A 20,381-nucleotide genomic window follows, 5' to 3' on the forward strand; every position below is an offset into this window, starting at 1 on the left:
CACACACACACACACACACACACACACACACACACACACACACACACGCCAACCAAGTAAATACAAGGTAATAGTGTTAGGAGGAGGAGGGAAGGAAGGGAAAAAAAAACACATTTATTAACCATCTATTATATACCAGGCACTGTGCTAAATGCTTGATAAATATTATTTCATTCAAGAAGTAAGGCATTAGCAACTGGAGAATCAGAAAAGGCCCTAGGCAGGAAGTGGCATTTGGGATGACATTTGAAGGAAGCTAGAGGGTCTAAGAGGTGGAGGGAAGAGGGGGTCCATGCCAATACGGGACAAAAGCTGTTCAAAAGCAGAGACATAAGATACTCTACTATGTGTGAGGAATAGCAGGAAGGCCAGTTTGGCTATGCTATAGAATGCATAAAACGGAAAAAAAATATGTATTAAACCTGGAAAGGGACGTTGGAATAATGTGAATGATTTAAAATCAAATGGAGGACTTTGTACTTATCCTAGAGGCAGAAGGAGTCTTTGGAGTTTATTGAGCAATGGAGTGACATCTTCACACCTTAGAAATATCATGTTGGGGGCAGCTAGGTGATGCAGTGGGTAAAAGTGCTGGATCATAAGTGAGGAAGATCTGAGTTCAAATCTAGCCTCAGACATTTCCTGGCTGTGTGACCCTGGGCAAGTCGTATAATCTTAGTCTGTCTCAATTTCTTCAACTGTAAAAAGGGAATAATAATAGTGCCTATCTCCCCAACTATTATTAGTAAATTACCAAACAAAATAAAATTTATAAGGGGCAAGTAGGTGGCACAGTGGATAGAGCTCTGGTCTTGGAGTCAGGAGGACCTGAGTTCAAATCTGGTCCCAGACATTTGATACTTACTAGCTGTGTGACTCTGGGTAAGTCACTTAACCTTGATTGGCTCACCAAAAAAGCGGAAAAAAAAATCATATTGTCATTTGTTATCCACTGCTTTTAGAAATTTACATATATATGCATCCTGATTAACTGATCTTCTAGTATGGGAGTATCTTCATAAAAATTCTACATTATTAAAAATAAAAAAAAAACATACCTTAAAGCACCATACAGATTTCAGTTATTATTGTTATCATTTGTCTTTCATTTTCAAGAGGGACAAATCACATCATGGGGTGATATCTTGACTTGTGCATGAATTGGATTTAAGTGAGGCAATGACTTTACTCTCTCTCTTCCATCAAAGTCCAGGGGCAGGCCAAAAGTCAGGATGACTTGTGAAGGTACGGGATGAAGTAGATAATGGTGGCTTCTTTGAAGTCTGACCAAACTCTAAGCATTCGACAATGCCTGCTTCAGCTGCTTTGATGGCCATTGGAACAAATTGTTCTCATCTGCTCTTTCCTCTGGAGGAAGTTTCTACATGCTTGGAACATACATTCGCCTGACTCACTGACAGGTTTGAAGCCTGTAGGTTACCCTTTACCTGGTTAAGCCCATCTGCCAATACCATTTTGCCACGATGTGGCTTCTTCATATGCTACAGCTTCCTGGAGCCAGGCTGAGTGTTGAGTGCAAGCTGAGTGGTACAGTGGATAAAGTGTTGGGCCTGGAGTTGGGAAGACTGAGTTCAAATCTAGTCTCAGACACTTACTAACTGTGTGACCCTGGACAAGTCACTTAACCATGTTTAGCTCAGTTTCCTCATTTGTAAAATGAGCTGGAGGAGGAAATGGCAAACTATTCCGGTATCTTTGCCAAGAAAATCCCTAATGGGGTCATGAAGAATCAGACATGATTGAAATGGTTGATTATTATTATTATTACTATTCATATCAACTTGGGCCAATCAATTAATTTCCCTGGGCCTCAATTTACATCTCATTTCTTGAACTGTAATCTAATCCTCTCAAATCCAGGAAACATATCACATATCTCTTTGTAGCTACACCCCCCCTCCCGACACACACATACACACAAACATAGTATCTTTCACATAGTAGGTTCTCAAGGAATATTTGTTGATTGACCTGTAAGGTCCCTTTTCAACTCTAAATCTATGATCCTATGAGGGACTGATTATTTTTCTGGTTTTTCCAAAGCTTAATCTGGCTCTGCTTTCAAGCATTGAATAGATGTATTTACAAGGAGTGGAGTGAGCTCTTCCACAATGGAAAGAGCATTGATTTGGAATTAGAGTTACATGAATTTGAATTCTGGCTCTGTTGCTTACTGTCTATATGAATGACCTTATCCAAATCACTAAACCTCTACAGGCCTCAGCTTCCTTATCTATAAAATTAAGGATTTGTACTATATGACTCCTATGGTATTTTCCAAGTCATAATTCTATGATATACCATTCTATGAGCTGTGGAAACCAGGCAGTCTGGGCCCAGGGAGAAATGAAGTGGGCTGGCAGTTCAAACTGGCCATCGAATTTGTGAAGTCTGCAGGTATGTTGGAGGGTACTAAAGTAGTGGCAACTGAGGAAAAAAATTATATTATATCAATTTCTTTTTTGGTTCCACCAGAAGTCTAACTATTAGAAGAACACTCATCATCAATGTAGCTACAACTACCATAGTAATCCTTACACACAGGCTTCTGGCAGGAAGTCTCTGTCAATCAGAAAGGCTGAATATACAGCAACACCCTCCCACTCATCTTAAAAGCAAATACAACAAGAACCAGCAGATGGCTCCCACCCATTGCTGGGTCTGTAACAATTACAGAGACCCAGCCTCCCTAGCTTGCTGAGGATATGCATAGTATCATGAATATACATTCTTGCTAAAAAAGAGTCAATTATCATTAGAATGATAGGTTTTTTTGAGGCAGTGGGGGAGGGAGGTAGAATAATAAAATGGAAAGAGAACAGAATTTGAAGTTAGAGGTTTCATTGTTCTGTCATGTCCAACTCTTAGTGACCCCATTTGGGATTTTTTTTTAGGCAATTGGGATTAAGTGACTTGCCCAGGGTCACACAGCTAGTAAGTGTCAAGTGTTTGGTCTGAGACTGGATTTGAACTCAGGTCCTCCTGACTTCAGGGCCTGTTCTTTATCCACTGCCCCACCTAGCTGCCCTCAATTATGTTTTATATTCAATTTTTTTCTTTTTCTTTTTCTGTTTTCTTTTCTTTTCTTTTTTTTTTGGTTAGATAATTGGGGTTAAGTGACTTGCCCAGAGTCACACAGCTTGTGAGTGTTATGTGTCTGAGGCCGGATTTGAACTCAGGTCCTTCTGACTTCAAGGCTAATGCTCTATCCACTGCGCCATCTAGCTGCCCCCCCATTTGGGATTTTCTTGGCAAAGTTATTGGAATGGTTTGCCATTTTCTTTTGAGGTCAGATTTGAACTTACGAAGATGAGTCTTCCTTACTTCAGGCCTAGCAGGCCCTCCATTGTACCACCTAGCTGCATCAAGAAATAATACAAAAAAGCAAAGAATTGGAGTTAGAAAAACCTAGGTTCAAAACCCAACTCATACTACCTATGTGACTTTGGAAAATAATTTTATCTCTCTAAGGTCTTAGTTTCCTCATCTGCAAAGTGAAAGAATAGTCCTTGAGATTCTCTCGGATTCTTTCCTTCCCTAAATCTATGATCCATTTATGTTTGGGAAAGGGAAAGAAAAAAGATAAGGATTGGAAAACAGTTTCTAAGATGCACAACATTTTTAGATTCTACTATTTGTTTTGAAAATGTTTTACAAAGTGGAAACTTATTAATAGCCCAAAAGTAGGTGGGGAAAAAACAAACAACCACTTAGAATCCTAGCAGGGAATAGTAATATTATGTGGTTACTGACTAGAAACTACATAAATTTCTTGTTTTATTAAAGGAAATGACCAAGAATTCCTCTTTCTGAGAAGAAAAAGGCCCAAAAAGTAGAAGTAATTGGTTTAGTTCAGCTAATTTTTAAAGTTTTAGTCTTCCCTCATTTAGTTGCATAATAGCAAAATCAGAGTTTTAGAGTTGGAAAGGAACCACAAAGATTATCTGATCTACCTCGTCTTGCTGCCTTTTTTCCCCTCTTCTTTGTCACCTTGGTTGGTTCCTACCCCCCCAAAAAATAAATGAGATAAATTACAGAGATCTGGAATGAGTCACACAGTTGCATTGGCCTTCAAGTGGCACTACCAAAATGATGAATAATTGATACTTTCCTGGCTTGAAAGAACCTCAAAACTAACAACTTCTATAAGCATTGGGAGAGTTGTCCTTTTGCAGCAGAAGACAGTGCTCCCTCCTCTGTGTTGACTGCCACTAGATGGAGTAGGGCTACTAGTCTATCGTTTCTTAATAAGTTAGAAACAGGATGAATTTCTATGTTTATAAAGTATGTTGAATGAAATCTCAAATATTCCATGCAAATGTTAAGTAACCATCTTGCTATGCCTGAGCAATGTTAATTCAAGTTAAACTTACCAAGAAATTTATATTCTCACAGGTTCCAGGAACTCTGTTCATTGTATTATATCTTGACAAATCCCTTCTGCCTTAATCCTTCTTTGCCTTAGCTATATGACATTTGGGAGCTGGGGCATGTCCTTGGCATCTAGGAACCATGGACAGCATCAAAGCACGACTCTCAGGAAGTTGTTGGGATCTCAAGAATCAGTCTATGGTAAGATATGGGCAGCTCCTAGAAATCAGGAGAGGCACGAGATCAGGAAAGAAAGAGAAGAGAATACCTACTATGTGTCAGCTATTTTTTTCAACAAATATTATCTCATTTGAGTGAGGTACAGTTACTATCCCTGTTTTATATTTGAAGAAACAGGCAAATAGAGGTTAAGTGACTTACCCAGGACCACACAGCTAGTGAGTATTTGACGCCAGATTTGAATTCAGATTTTCCTGGTGGTAGGCCCAGTGCTCTATCCACTGTACCATCCACTATCTCTAAGAGGACAAGAGGGTAATTGGTACAAAGCACAAGCCTTCAGGAAACTTGAGAGTGAGCCTGCTACAAAATTCTACTTCCTATAAGACCAAGAAACATTCCCAGGGTCTTGTCTTTCAACAAGAGCAGGTAAGTGATTACACTTGACAGAGAATCAGAAGAAATGGGGACAAAAGTTGAAAGCAGCTCTTGTCATCCACTCACCTATCCTACCCATATAAATATGGCAGCAGAACCAGAAGCAAAAATTATGAAGTCAGCCTTTTATATTGTCCTGCTTTTAGAGGTTTCATGATACTAAACTGGTTGTTGCTTCACTGTTACATTCTATTTACATCTGCACTTATTGAATGATACCCTCAGAGTATTCTACATTCCTGGCCTTCTAATGAGCCCCACCCTCACTTGTAAGTTCTTTAAGAGTATTTGGATTTGGATTTCCAGCAACCTTGCACAGTGCCTTAGACTGGTGCTTAATTAGTACTTGATTGATTGGTTAAGTCTTAGGTAGCTCTAACGCAGGGGTAAGGCAAGGAAGTGAGCATTTATTAAGTATTTTCTATGTACTAGACACACAAGCAAAAAAGTAAAAAGCTTACCTTCTAATGGGAGAAGACAACAAAGGGAAGAGTGAAGGCACCCAGCCTTTTGAATACCTTGGGGAAGAGAAGGGAGGGTAAATCTAACACAAAGTCAAGGAAGGCCAAGAAACAATCCCAGGCTCTGTTTAACCCTGAACCTGCCATTGAAAGCAGGTAAGTGACTACACTTGGTGGGAAGTGGGAATCAGGTTCTTCATGATTCAATAAACTGAAATTGGTACCATGCCTGTGATTTTAATGGTATAGGGAACTCTGGGATGAACAAATTCCCTCCACTATGCAGGTCAGCACATTCTCTGTAAATGTGGCTTGAACCATATTAAAATGTACTTGGGAAATATTTAACAAAATAAATAAAAATACAATAAAATGTTTAATATTAATACATGATTTTATGTCAATATTTGGCCCACAGGGATCCTTATCTATGGTTTTCTTATTGTTGTTGTTCAGTCATTTTAGTTGTGTCTACCTCTTCATGACCCCTCTTGGGATTTTCGTGGCAGATATATTGTAGTGGTTTGCTATTTCCTGTTCCAGCTCATTTTACAGATGAGGAAACTGAGGCAAATAGAATTAAGTGACTTGCCCAGGGTCATACAGCTAGTAAGTGTGAGAGGTCAGATTTGAACTCAGGAAGATTCATCTTCCTGAATTCTGGCCTGGCACTCTACGTTATTATGGCCTAATGGCCTCCATTTCTATTTGAGTTTGACACCACTAGCCTGGAGCATTAAGAGTTTAAGTTTAAGATGTTACCCAGGGTTACACAACCAATATGTGTCAAAGGTTGGACTTGAACTCAAGTCTTCCTGACTCCAGACCAGCTCTCTATCTATTATGTAAAACTGTCTTCCATATATGTATATCATTTGAATATGTATATATAAATACATACACTTATATAGTGTATATGTATGCATACATGTATAAATGCATACATGTGTGCTTGTGTATATGGGGCTATATATAAATTCCTTGGATATATATACAAATGAAATGTTCTGCACATGCATATGGCTTCTATCCTGATTACTTTTAAATCAATTTCTTCTCTTTTCTGAGCTCCAAACCTACATTTCCAACTGTCTCCAAAATACAGCCATATGGACACAATGGAATGTTGAATTCAAAATATCTAAAATAAGAATTCTTATCTCCATCTCCACCCCCCCATCCCCACTAATCTAGCTGTTCCTTCTTACTTGAGTAACTGTATATGTGGTGCTGAAAATTAATTGGTTTCCTGAATTTGTAACCTTGGATTTATCTTTGCTCCTTCTCTTTCCTTCACCTCTTGTATCCAAGTAGTTACCAGGTACTGTCGTTTCAGATTCTGCAACATTTCTTTACTTGAGCCCTTCCTTTATATTTCCACTAAGAGCACACCAGGGCAAAGCCTCATTACTATCCATTGGATTTTTATAATAGGTTCCTTTCAGAACCTTCCTGCCTTCTTTCTTCCTCCCTGCCAAGACCAGAACTCCTAAATCATCTTTCATATGTATGTAGAGATTTAAATACATCACTTCCCTGCTCAAAATATTCAGAGGCTCCCTATTATTTATCAAGTAAATTCAACACTCTTCCGACAACATTTAAGGCCTCTACAATCTACCATATCTCCCCTTTCTTGAAGAGAGGCAGAATGGTGTCAGATACAGAATGCTGGAACTAGAACCAGAAAGACCTGGGTATAGATCCCACCTCAGACACATAAAAGCAATGTGACCTTGGGCAAGTCACTTAGACATCTTGGCCTCAGAGTCAACAATAAGGGTAGTTGGATTCAATGACCTCTAAGGTCTCTTTCAGTCTATATTCATGATGTTGTAAATTGTGAATCCCTATCTTTTTGGCATCCTCATCTATCTGAGCTTTCTCTTCGAAACCATCTTCTTCATCATTTCCCAGTCAGAAACAATTTTTCTTCATTGGATGTTGCATAAAATTTTATATCTTTCATTATAGTCTATTCTACACTACCGCTACTTCATTGTATGTTTTTTATAAGACTAGCATTTCCACTACTAAGTGTAAAATCCATAAAGGTAGGAACTATGTCTTAATTAGTTTTATCTCTCCACTTAGGTTCTACTGTAGTGTGTTGTAATCAGAAAGCTCCAAACAGTCAAATGGATTAATTTAACCCAACCACCTAATTTTACAGATGATAAAATATGAAGAAAAGATGCTTATTCAATATTAGAGGAGATGCAAATGCATGGTTATTTAAATACATTGCATCTAATGAATTCTAAAAATCTTTATGCTATTACTAATAAGTTAAAGAGCTATTAATTTGTGTCCAATAATAGCTATTTTTATAGTTCTTTGCCATTTCCTTAATCATTTTGTGATATCCTTGTGAAACAAGTAGTAAGGAAGGAAAATTATCCTAGTACTACAAAATCTACTATTCCCCATACTGTCCATATGGTATGAATGATGCTAATGAACAAATGTGTTTGGAAAGATACTGGATTGTAGGTTTATAAATAACTCGGAGACATTTGAATTCTTAAAAAAAAATAGATGTTTCAGGAAAGTTTCAAGAAAAAGCCTCGATGATAATCAAAAGCTTTGCCTTGCAGAGAAAAATAATATTGCTATAATAATAGTGCACTTCTCTGCATCTCCACCATTGATCCTAGTCACTAGACCCAACATGACCATTGTATCATCTATCCTCCCAACCCATTTTTTCTTTCTTCTACTACCTTAACTAACAGATATTTGCTGTGTGCCTACTATGTGCAACGTACTGTTCTAGGGGTTGTAGGATATACAAAAGTAAAGAGTTGGGACAGCTAGGTGGCACAGGGGATAAAGCACCAGCCCTGAAGTCAGGAGATCTGAGTCCAAATCCAGTCTCAGACCAAACACTTAACACTTACTAGCTGTGTGACCCTGGACAAGTCACTTAACCCCAATTGCCTAAAAACAAACAAAAAAAAGTAAAGAGGCACGATCTTTAGACCCAAAGAGCTTATGACATAGTTTGGAAAACAACTTACATATCTAAAGATACAACTTAAAGTACAAAGAAGTAAGTGTTCAGAGCATAAAGACTAGAATACAGAGTAAATGTATTAAACTTGAGAGAGAAATTTAGGTTGGGGTGATCACAGAAAGCTATACTTTCACAGATGGGGTTTGGACTAGATCTTAAAGCATGATTAGAATCTAAATAAGCTTGAAGGAAGATAGACTTCTAGGCCTTCCAACAAGGGGAAATTATATGAGTAGATGTGAAACCATAAGACTCATTTAGGATCAGGTAATACAATATGGTTTATTAACATGAGGACAGAAACTGTCATATTTCAACTTTGTATGTCCTCAGAGGCCTCAATTATCTCTCTAGACAACTGCTCAAATTATTACACTAAATCACAATGCTCTAGTCTACAGTAAGTTAGTTGAGTTACCTTGAGTAGACCAGTGGGATTTGAAGAGGTAAATTGCGGGCCAGAGATAGGCATTTTCTTACTGTGTTTTGCCCTTTCCTCTTTCCTCAGTAATTCACTCTTATTTATTATCCTCATGCTTTTACAGGTGTCACTAGCTTGGAGTATGAGGGTGATGGTGGTATTAATTGTATAGCCTTGTCTCTCATTAACTCTGTTCTATCTGACTCCAGAAGAAGGTCATATCTGCACTGTTGCCAGATCTAGCTTCCTGGTTAAAAAATATGCTATTGGAGGTCAGAGACTCAGGTTTCTTTTCACTCTTTTCCCACAATGCCCAATGTAGAGCTTGTGTGACTTCTCGATAATCATCAAGCTTGCTTTCATCTGAAATCTCTCTCTTTCTCACTCCTTCCATCTTTTGGAGTTCACTGACACTTGGCTCCCTCCTGATGATACTGTTTCTCTCATCATCCACCATGCTTTCTTCCTCCCATCCTTCACTCACTGGTTTTGGTGAAGGAGTCAGAATACTACTTGTTTCCCATTGACACTTCCAGTCCCTCCCTTTACAGCCACCACTCAGCAATCTCTCTTTCTTTGAGATTAATTCAATTCAAATTTATCATAATAATAATTAACATTTATTTAACGCTTACTATGTGCCAGGCAGTGCCAGGAGTATAGGATGTGTTCAGGGAAGACTAGTACCTCTGGTGTGAGGGCTACTTCCCACCTTTAGTGTCTCCCTGATCCAACTCTCACCTGTGGCCCCAAGAAGCTGTAGCATGCACAGCAGTAAACCATTTAGGCAGATGGGCTAAGCCATCTTATCCATGAGGGTGGGTCTCAAATCTATCATTGAGTTAGGGGGCTGTCTACCCTAAGCATGTGAAGACTTCCCTTGTTGGAATGGGCAGACAAGAACAATTTGTTCCAATGGCCATTAAAGCAGCTGAAGCAGACACTGTGGAGCACTTAGAGCTTGGTTAGACACCAAAGACACAAAAGTCATCCACTGCATCTCTAGTCATCACCAGTCATCTTGATTCTGTTCTGCCACTGGATTGTGATGACTCTGGGAGAGAATGAGGCTGATGTCTGCATGCTATTCTGCCTTACTTAAATCCAATTTATGCATGAATCAAAAGATATTGCCTACTTTTACTTATCTCAAAGTCCTATAGCAATAGGCAAGTGAAGCTGCAGGTGGAGATACATTGGGACCTGCAGTCAGAATCCTGCACACAGGTGGCCCAGGCCATAGGGTCATCTTCTAACTGGAAGCAGCAGTGAAATTTGGCAGCCCTCTGGGTGTCTGAGCAACCTTTTAAGGATCGTACTGCTCACCTGTTGGTGTGAGGAAGGGGCTAGAAAAGGTGACCTAAAAATCATTTGCTTACCCAACCCTGGCCTGATTACCTCAGCAAGCAGGGATCCCACCCTGTAGTCAAGATGAGTCCACGCACCATCAGTGCATGGAATATGCACACATTAATAGAAAACACAAAATCCAGCAGAACTGAAAGACTAACAGCTTTTGTTGCAAGAGGTATCACATCCAAATAAGTGAAACAAGTCTGGCAAATGAAGGCCCACTTACTGAAGCTGGAGCTGGATACACATTTTTCAGGAGTGGCCACAGTGAAGCTGAGCACCAGGAAGCTGGCATAGGTTTTGCAATCAAAATTAATCTAGTCAACAAGCTTGTATGCCTACCAAAAGGAGTGAATGACTATGCAATTGCACTTGAAGGAAAACTCCATGCTACCATTATCAGTGCCTATTCTCCCACCATAACGAACTCTGATGAGGTCAAAGAAAAAATTTTATGAAGACCTGGAGACCCTTATCATCAATGTGCCAAAAGAGGAAAGCTTATAATTCTGGGGAGGAGGTAATTGGTGTGATTTAAGAGGGGAATGGGTAGGCATGTCACCCTAAAATACTTACTCGATGACTTTCAGGGTAAATTCCCACCATTAGGGATTCATTCCTTTAGGTCTAGAATATAGTTCCTGCAAAACCATACTTGGCAGCTGCCACAGAGAGGAAATGAAAAGTTTGTTCTGGACTAGTTCTGATGAAACAAACAGTAATAAAAACAAAAATTTCCTCGGTTCCTACCCACATTATTCCAAAGCCTCTAGATGAGAAAGGAAAAGTTCTGAAACTTGATGACATTTCAATTTACCTTTCTGTATTTTTGCTACATCCTCTACACCCGTCCCCTCCTAATTTTTTCTCCCTTTTTCACAGAAGCCAATTTCTTTCATGTGATGTGTTCTGGATATACAAACTTCCTATGTTGGCCTGCCTGCTAAGAAGTACTTATAATTCATAAATATCTTTACATTCTATACTCCATCTCCCTCTCCCTCCCCCTCTCCTGTATCTGCCTTCACTGCAATCCATTCTCTCACTCCTTGCAATCTCACCTACGTTTTAGGAAGAAAGCAATCTGATTAAGCTAACCCACATGGAGGTGTGAATAATTGATAGCCTTGTCCTTAACACAATTGGAGCTGCTTGTCTGCAGATCTAATTGGTAGAATTTCTGATAATTCGGGGGAGGAATTTTTGAGCAAGTGTTTTAAATCGTTCACTCGCTTTATGATGCCTACAGACTCTGGGTAGGGGCAGAGCAGAGAAGAATTTATGGCCCTCATCCCTCCCTTTCAGATGGGGCTCTGGGATAGGGAATCAAGCAGAGATATAAGGTGCCCTGAGGCCCTTCTTGAAAACCTCTAAACCCTCATAATCCTGAAAGTGAGTGAGGAGTTAGAAAGGGGGAGGGAAAATTGGAGTTTGTGAATATCAGACCACTCCTCTGCAAGAGGAGAAATCAACCTACTACCCTACTTCATAGTCCCCAACTACCAGTTTCCTGACTTGACTGAAGTTTTTACTGCCCATTCAATCTCACCCACAAGTTCTGCAATGAAGAAGAACTGAGGAAAGCAAAGCTAGGAGTGGTTAGAGTGAATTACCCCAGGGCTCTAGTTATCTGGTTACTCCAGGCACCAGCACTTAGAGTCAGGTACACCTGAGAGTCACGGACTCCTGGGGATTGTCTGTGCTCCCTGTTTCAGGAAGACCTGGCTATCTTGTTTCCTTAATTAATAATTGTAAGAACCCTCTAAAGGGGCTTCAACGAAGCTTTCTGCTCTGGCCACTTCCCCTCATAGCAGCTGACCTGTATTGAGCTTAGTTTGGCTTCATAAAAATAGTAGTAGTTATAGTCATTTACAAGAGTCACTTACTATTTATGCCTAATTATCAGGTGATACTGCTGCATGTTACAAGCCAGGAAATTATGCAGAAGAAGCCATTTAAAGGAGGTTATCATATTTTTGAAAAAGAAGATAATCTGGTCATATAGTGAGAAGGGATAACCAATGGATAGTTGTAAGTTTGCTTATAAGACTAAATTTTATTCATGTGTGATCAATCCCCATCGTTCTTCATATAACATAATCTATGCACATTTTTTAAAGTAATGGGAATATTGGACTTAAACAGGACATCATAAAGGGCTAACTGAAAATAATTATTTCATTTCCTTCTTACTACCTTTTGGAAGGAAAGTGGCATTTCAGGCAGGTTGTTAACTGAAAAGAAGGGGCAGTAGTTGATATTTAGTTTTGATCAACCAAAGTTCTTAACCTACTTTTGTGTCATGGACTAATTTGGCAGTCTGATGAAGCCTTTGAATCCTTTCTAAGAATCATGTTTTAAAATCCATAAAATATAATACAAAGGATAGCGAAGGAAACCAATTATATTGAAATTCAATACCCAAAACATTAAAAAAAAGGTTCAAAGACTCCTTGTTAAGAAACCCTAACCTAGACAAAGCCTCTTAAAAGGTTACTGGAATAAAGGCTTCCATAAACAGCTTTACTATGGTTTGAACTTCAGGCTGGTGGGCAGGAGTATTGGGTTGAAGAAAAAATTAACATTATCAGAAATACATGAGAGGTAACAACCTTTGGCAAGAAAGAAGTGTGTGGGGGTAACTCTTTGTAGTCTGTAGGAAGGAACCAGTCAGTTCTAAGCAGTCCTCTGAAATGAATGTTTTATTCCCCTTTCTTCACCTCCTTCCCCTTTAAGAAGCGAAGAGTTAAGTAGCTCACATCTGCTTGATTGAATGCCTATGGAATCTCATAATCTTGGGATTGGAGGGAACCTCAGAAATAATCTAATCAAAAATATGCCTTTATAGAAATCCCTATTACAATATTCCTAATGATTGGCAATATATGAAAGCAGCCCTTTCTCCCTTTGAACAGATTGCTGAATTTAGGCTTGGTGAACATTTTTGGTTCACCTAAGAGCAGATGAATAATTTTCGAGAGGCATGCTCTGGACCAGAACACTGACACTCTTCAGAGTAAACTCCCTGCCCCCACAACCTATCCCAGGTTTCTTCTCTATCTGGGCTCAAGATTGTCATGCAATTGAAGGAGGACATAAAGTATATACAAGTGAGTATTTGAATCAGGCTTTTTCAACCCAGCTAAATGTCACAATGATTAAAATTTAGGAAAAAATTATATTTCATTTGCCCACATTCTACCACAGTCTAGAACCTTAGGATCCACAGAAACAGACACTATCAATTTACAAAACATTTATCGATCAATAAATGTTTATTAAATACCTGTTATGGGCTAGAAGTAGTGCTAAGGTTCTAGTGATACAAAGAGAAAATCAAAAGTCCTTGCCTTCAAGGAGCTTACATTCTAACAAGTGAGACACCATGTATATAAACAAATGCAAAACAGATTTTAGGTAGGCTTGTGGGAAAAGGCACAAGAAGCTAGGAGAACCAGGAGTGCCCTCAATGTAGAAAGTAGCACTTGAAGTAAGTCTTGAAGGAAAACAGGTATTCTAAAGGGTAGATATGAGGAAGGAGTGCATGGGTATGGGGAACAGCCATTGGAAAGGTTGGAAACATGTCCTGTGCCAAGAATGACAAGAAGGCCAATTTGACTGGACAGTAGAGACTGGACAGATAAGAGCAATGTGTAATAAGGCAGAGAGGAACCAGGTTACAAACAGCTTAAAATGTCAAACAGAGGAGTTTATCTTTGATCCTAGAGGAAATTGGGAGACAGTGAAGAGGGTGTGTGACATCATCAGACCTATACTTTAGGAAAATCACTTTTAACAGTTGCATGGAGGAATGACTGAAATGGCAGGGAGGCCAATTAATAGGCATATGAAGTGAGATTGACAGAAGGATGAATGAATAAATAATGACTAAATAAATTTTTAAAAATAATTTATTGATTTTTCTATGTGTCAAGCCCTGTGTAAAGTAGGTAGGATGGAAATACAAAAGAGAACGTGGTCTCTGCCTTCAGGGTACTTATATTCTCAAATAAAAAGAAAACACCGGATAATGGTAGCTAGGAAGGGGATATTTTGGCTTGAAAAGTTACAGGGATAATGAGGGGAGTCATAGGGAAAGAGATGGACATATCTTTTCTAAGAAAGATTACACAGTTGATTAGATTATTGTTCCAGAACTGGAGAGGGGCTGGGGAGTAGGGGAGTATGGACAGGGCATAAGACCCACAGCATGATGGCTGGTGATAAGAAATCTAGGGAGTAAAGTGAAGAGTGACTGAAAAGGGGGCCTATATATAATGGATGACTGAAGCAAGCAGAAAAGTAAGAACCCCAGGATGGGAACTCAAGAAATGAAATGGATTGGTTTCATAAATTAGTAATTGTCTTTAAAATTTAGAGGCAATATAAATATTTAAATCCTGCTTCTGTTAAAATAATGTCTGTATGACCCTGGACAAGTCATTAAATCTCACAGCGTTCCAGATAGCTTTTTAAGATTCTGCCAACATGCATTGATAGAAGAAGTTTCCTCACTTGGGGGTCCCCGATACCAATAAAATCACAGGCCCAATCCCTATACCTAAAAATCAGAGAAGTACAAAATTTTAGAGTTAAAAAAATAGATAAATTTCTCCAAAACAAACCTGGAAGAAATCTCCAAACTAATAATTTAGACTGTTCTTGAAGACCTTAAAATAAGTGGGAAGCCACTATCTCCTGAAGCAACCCATTCCTTATCTCAAATCTAAATTTGCCTCCTAAAAGCTTGTATGAACTGCTTTTGCTTCCCTCCTCTGGGCCTAAAGAGAAGGAAATGAAATTCTAATTCAAATGAATGGAATACTTAAACACAGCTTATATCATTACCTCTCTGTTCCACTCTCAGCCTTCCTTTTATAATCCTCTTATGACATGGATGCAGGGTCCCTCACTTTCTTCTGAATACAATATCTACATATGTATATATGTACATGTGTGAATATATATGTTTATAGGCACACATGTATATGTATATGCAGATGTGTATGTGTACATGCATGTCTATATATGTATGTCTATATGGATATATACACAGAGAGCTATGTATGCTATGCATATGTATGTGTGTATATACATATATACTTATATATATATACATATATACTGTTGTCAAACTATTTTTCATTTGATAAAGGCAAAAATCTTACCCTTCTGAAGTTAATTTAAAAGCAGGTATAAAAGTATTCTTTTATTGAATTTCATTTTGTCTAAGTCATCCTATCCAGCCTACTAAGATTTGTGGAGGGGGTGGATCCTGGCTCTATCATCCATTGTTAACATCCCCCCCAGCTTGGTGTCATCTAGGAATTTCAGTGCATACCATCTTTTGTAGAGTGTGTTGACTAGCTATTTCCCATTTCCAATAAGAACAGAACAGAACAAGAAATTGGCTTAAATGGAAACACTAGGGATTCATGTTAGCACTAACAAAAAATTCCTGACTGGTTAGTTGAACATGGGAAGGGTTAGATAGGAAGACTGTGAAATCTCTTCCTTTAAATACTTTTGAAAACTGGATAGGGTCCTGTTTGGCATAGCTGCGTGTGAAATTTCTTGAAGACATGAAGACAAGGGAATGGATTAGATGACTTCCAAATTCCTGTGAATTCATGGAAGTATGAAATCTGTCTTTCACTTAATTCTCTTTGATAACTAAGGAATTTTCATGAGGTCCAGGTACAAAGGAAAAGCTTTGAATTTGAGGTCAGAGAACCTGGGTTTAGCACCTACTAAACATGTGAACTCAGCCACGTATTCTTCAATCTAGTGACACTGGCCTCTTGGCTAGTCCATGAATGAAAAACGGGTTTTTCTCACTGTCACACAGGCCTGCAATGCTTTCCCTCTTTATCTCCGACTCCTGACCTCCCTGGCTTCCCAACAAAAATTCCATCTTTTACCAGCAGCCACTTCTTAATTCTAGTGCCTTCCCTCTGTTCATTATTTCCGATTGCTTCTGTATATGACTTGCTTTGCATATATTTGTTTGCATGTTTTTCCTCCGTTAGATTGTAAGTTCTTTTAAGGAAAGGACTGTCTTTTGCCTCCTTTTGTATTCTCAGCACTTAGCATAGCAGCCCTCACTCACTCAAATCCAATTCAATTACAAGTCATGCCATCATCTTCCCATGTCATGGTCCTCTTCGAGAATAAAGGACAAACCACATACAACTTAGCACAGTACCTTGCACATACTAGGTTCTTAATAAATATTGATTGATTGGTTGATTGCTGTTCCTCTTTCTACTTTAGCTTCTTCTCTTTTAAAATGAAGAGTTAGTGATAGCTAATCATCTAAAATGAGAGGCTGCCCCTCTTCTCCTGCCTTCCCTTAAGTCCCTTATAGCTCTAAATCTATGGCTTTTTGGTGTTGAAAAAACCACTTTCCTTTTGTAAAGCAAATGCTTTGGAAGTACTAGCACCTTGGTGTAGAGTGGTTTGGGGGTCAGTGCCTGGGGAAGGAGAGAAATGTCAGGGAGGAAGGAGGAGTAAGATGATGGATGTATGTCCTATCTCTGGCTTGGCTGTTTGACAGTGAGGATTGGTCTCTCCTCTCTCTTACATTCTATGATCTTCTCAGAGGAAGTAGTGCCTTTAGTGAGTACTAAAGATTTACATGGGTTCACCTACATTAAGTTAAAAAAAAACAGGTGACAACAGCTGACACTAGTTTCAGGCTGTAACTTAAGTTTTCAGCTGTTGATGATCTAAAGCAGCAGGTGAGGTCCTGCTCAGGCCTAGATATAGAACTCTATCTCGTGAATAGTTGAAAGACACTTTTGTTTGGAAGGGGATGGTGGTGCAGTGGTGATTGATTCCATTTCATTGACGAAATATTAACACAAAACCACTATACTATGTGAAAGGCACTGAGGAATGTGAAATAATGAATAAGGCATAGTTCCTGGCCTTAAGAAACCTACAATTTGGTTGGGTAAATGAGGACAAAAATAACTTTAATATTACTTAAGGCATTAGAGACGTAACTTTATGTTGGGAAAAAAAAACATTAACTTTTGAATTAGGAGGACTGAATTCAAATCATCCCAGCTCTGATATTTATTAGCTACATCACTAATCTCCCTGAGCGCCAATTTCGCAATCCATAAAATTGGAAGACTAGCACTTGTATTATCTACCTTTCATTATTGTTGTGGTGAAAGTATTTTGTAAACCTTAAAACATTATATTAGTGTTGCTTTTTGTTACTCCTGACTAAAGGGCAAATAAGAAGGTTGTTTGTCGCTGTTATTTGTCTTCATGGCATCATTTGGGGTTTTCTTGGCAAAGGTGCTGGAGTGGTTTGCCATTTCCTTCTCCAGCTCATTTTATAGATGAGGAAACTGAGGCAAACATGACTTTCCCAGGGTCACACATCTAGTAAGGATCTGAGGTCGGATCTGAACTCAAGAAGACAGGTCTTCTTGACTCCAGGCCCAGAACTCCATACACTGCAGCCCCTAGCTCCCATGGATATATAGTCTTGTATAATCTCAACTGTGATTCTTTTGTTATGTAAAGTCTTTCTTTCTGGCTGCCAGCAGTAATTTTTTTTTTGTATGTATCACTTGGAAGTTTTGGATTTTGTCTATGACATTTCTGGATGTTTTCAATTTAGGGTTTATTTCAGGAGATAACTTTTTTTTTATATTTTGTTCTTGCCCTCTTATTCTAATAGTTCTGAGCAATTATCTTTTATTATTTCTAGAAACTCGGTACCCACGTTTGTTCTTCGACATTTTCCAGGAATTCTGATGATTCTTTAATAATCAATTTTCATTTTCATGCTTTCTAGGGCAGGCTTTTTTAAAAATAGTAGACCCCTACCATTCTATTCTAATATTTCAGTTTTTTGACATTGTTCTAATCTTCTCACTGTCTCAGTGAGGCTTATTTGTTCCCTTCTGCTTCTTAGGGAAGGTTTTTCTACTCCCCTCCCCAGTTACTTATTCTCCTTCATTTCCTTTTTCCTCAAGAAATCTAACTTTATTTTTATCTCTTGCTTCATTTCTTCCACCTACTGTTGGACTTCTTGTGACTAAGCCATTATTTCTCTGACATTCTACTTGGATGTTTTTTATTTTATTTTATTTTATTTTATTTTATTTTATTTTATTTTGTGGAGTTCCTCTTTCTTCTGGGCTTCTTTTAACTCATAGTATTTCTTCACCATGGGAATATTTTTCTATTTGCTCATGTCTCCAGACTTAGTCCTTGGATTAGAACTTTGTGCCAGGGTCAAATTCTGCCCCCCTCACTCTTCGATTGGGCTACTATGCCCTGGTTCTGTCCTTGCTGCAGTTTTGGATGGAATATCTTAGTTCTCCTTCTTGTCTTTCCCTGCCAGGGACATATAGCTAGGACTAGGATTCTCTCTTTTTCTCAGTCTCTGGCTTCTGCTTCCATCTCCTGGTATTCCAATGTTGGTGTTAGCTTTAGCCCCTTTTTGTCTGATTTTCCTTGAATAGTCACCTATCTGTAATTGACTTTGTCCCTGAAGTTCTCCTGACAGGTCCCAATTAAATATCAGAGACGTAGGTAGCTTCAAATATCCTAGAGGCCCTGAGGAGTAGGCTTCCCAGGCATCTCCTGGGCACTGGCTTTATCCTTTGCTGTGGTCCTGAGGGCATATGACTTTAAGAATCATGAAGAAATCCATGGCATGTCCAACCCTGTTTGCATCTACTGATTTTGAGCAAATTACTTTACCAGAGAGTCAATTTCTTCAACTGAAAAATGGGGGTAAAAATATATGCAATACCTATTCCCCTTATCTATTTGAGGAAGTTCTTTGTAAATCTTAAAATTTCATTGAAATAGGCTCAGATTCTTTAAGAGTCTAGCCAAGGGTTCACAAATGTCCAGATTCCTTAGGAGTCTGGCCAATATGGCAGATCTTTGGCTGAAAAAGAAAAAGCCATAGAAACAGTAGTTAACATTTTCAGTTTTCTGTGTATCTTTAGGGGCAGCTAGATGTCACAATGGATAGAGCGCTAGGCCTGGAGTCAGGAAGATTTGTCTTTCTGAGTTCAAATCTGGCCTCAGAAACTTCCCAGCTATGTGATCTTGGACAAGTCACTTCACCCTGTTTGCCTCAGTTTGCTCATCTGTAAAATGAGCTGGAGAAAGAAATGGCAAACCACTCCGGTATCTTTGCCAAGAAAACCCCAGAGGGAGTCAGGAAGAGTCAGACATGACTGAAAAAATGACTGAATACTTACAGAACAAACTATCTCTAGATTCTTGCCCAGTGCCTAGGAAGTTAGTGAACAATTATTGAATTGGAAGAGCTAGGAATCATTTTTTTACATTAGGTTATATTGATGGTATATGCCAGAACAACTAGGTGAAAAGTTGTGTGGTTACAAGGGAACCTGCCAACTCTCTTTCCTATGCAGGCCAAGTTAGCAGTTTTAATCTGTAATTTAAATTTAATTACCCCGGAATTAGATTGACTTTAAACTTTTTAAGGGCAAGCACTGTATAATTTTCATCCTTGTATAATGCTGACAGTTTAGACTGTTACCTACAACAGAGTAGATGATTAATAAATGATTGCTGACTTGTTAATTTTGATATTGGGAATCCCAGAATTGGTCTTTGGAAAAGTTATTGTTTCCCTTCAGGTCTCTTCTAAAATCTTTTTTTCTCAATGCCTTTCTCTCCTTTTCAGTAGTCTCTTTGTCTTTTCCTCACAAAAAGATGTCAAGGTGTTATTCTTCTCAATTATATTTGTTTTAATAGTGGATTCTGTAGGGAGAAAACTTTTTAACCTAAAGGAATAAATCTCTAATAGTGAAACTTTGATGGTATGGCTCCTGGATGGAGATGACTTTTGGCAAGGGAACTTTCCACAGTCTTCTCAAATTATAATTTTCTTTATGGATTACTAGATTTAGAACTGGAATGAACTTTTGAAATCATCTATAAAAGCTTTATTTTACAGCGGAGGAAATTGAGGCCCAAAGAAATGTAGTAATAGGTCACTGAAGTATAAACTGCTCACTCAGCAAGGATTCAAACCCATATCCTCCAATTTGAAATCTAGTTCGTTCTTTCTTTCTTTCTTTCTTTCTTTCTTTCTTTCTTTCTTTCTTTC

The sequence above is a fragment of the Vombatus ursinus genome, unplaced genomic scaffold (genome assembly GCF_900497805.2).
Source record: "Vombatus ursinus unplaced genomic scaffold, bare-nosed wombat genome assembly UNPS02014781.1, whole genome shotgun sequence".
Taxonomy (NCBI): domain Eukaryota; kingdom Metazoa; phylum Chordata; class Mammalia; order Diprotodontia; family Vombatidae; genus Vombatus; species Vombatus ursinus.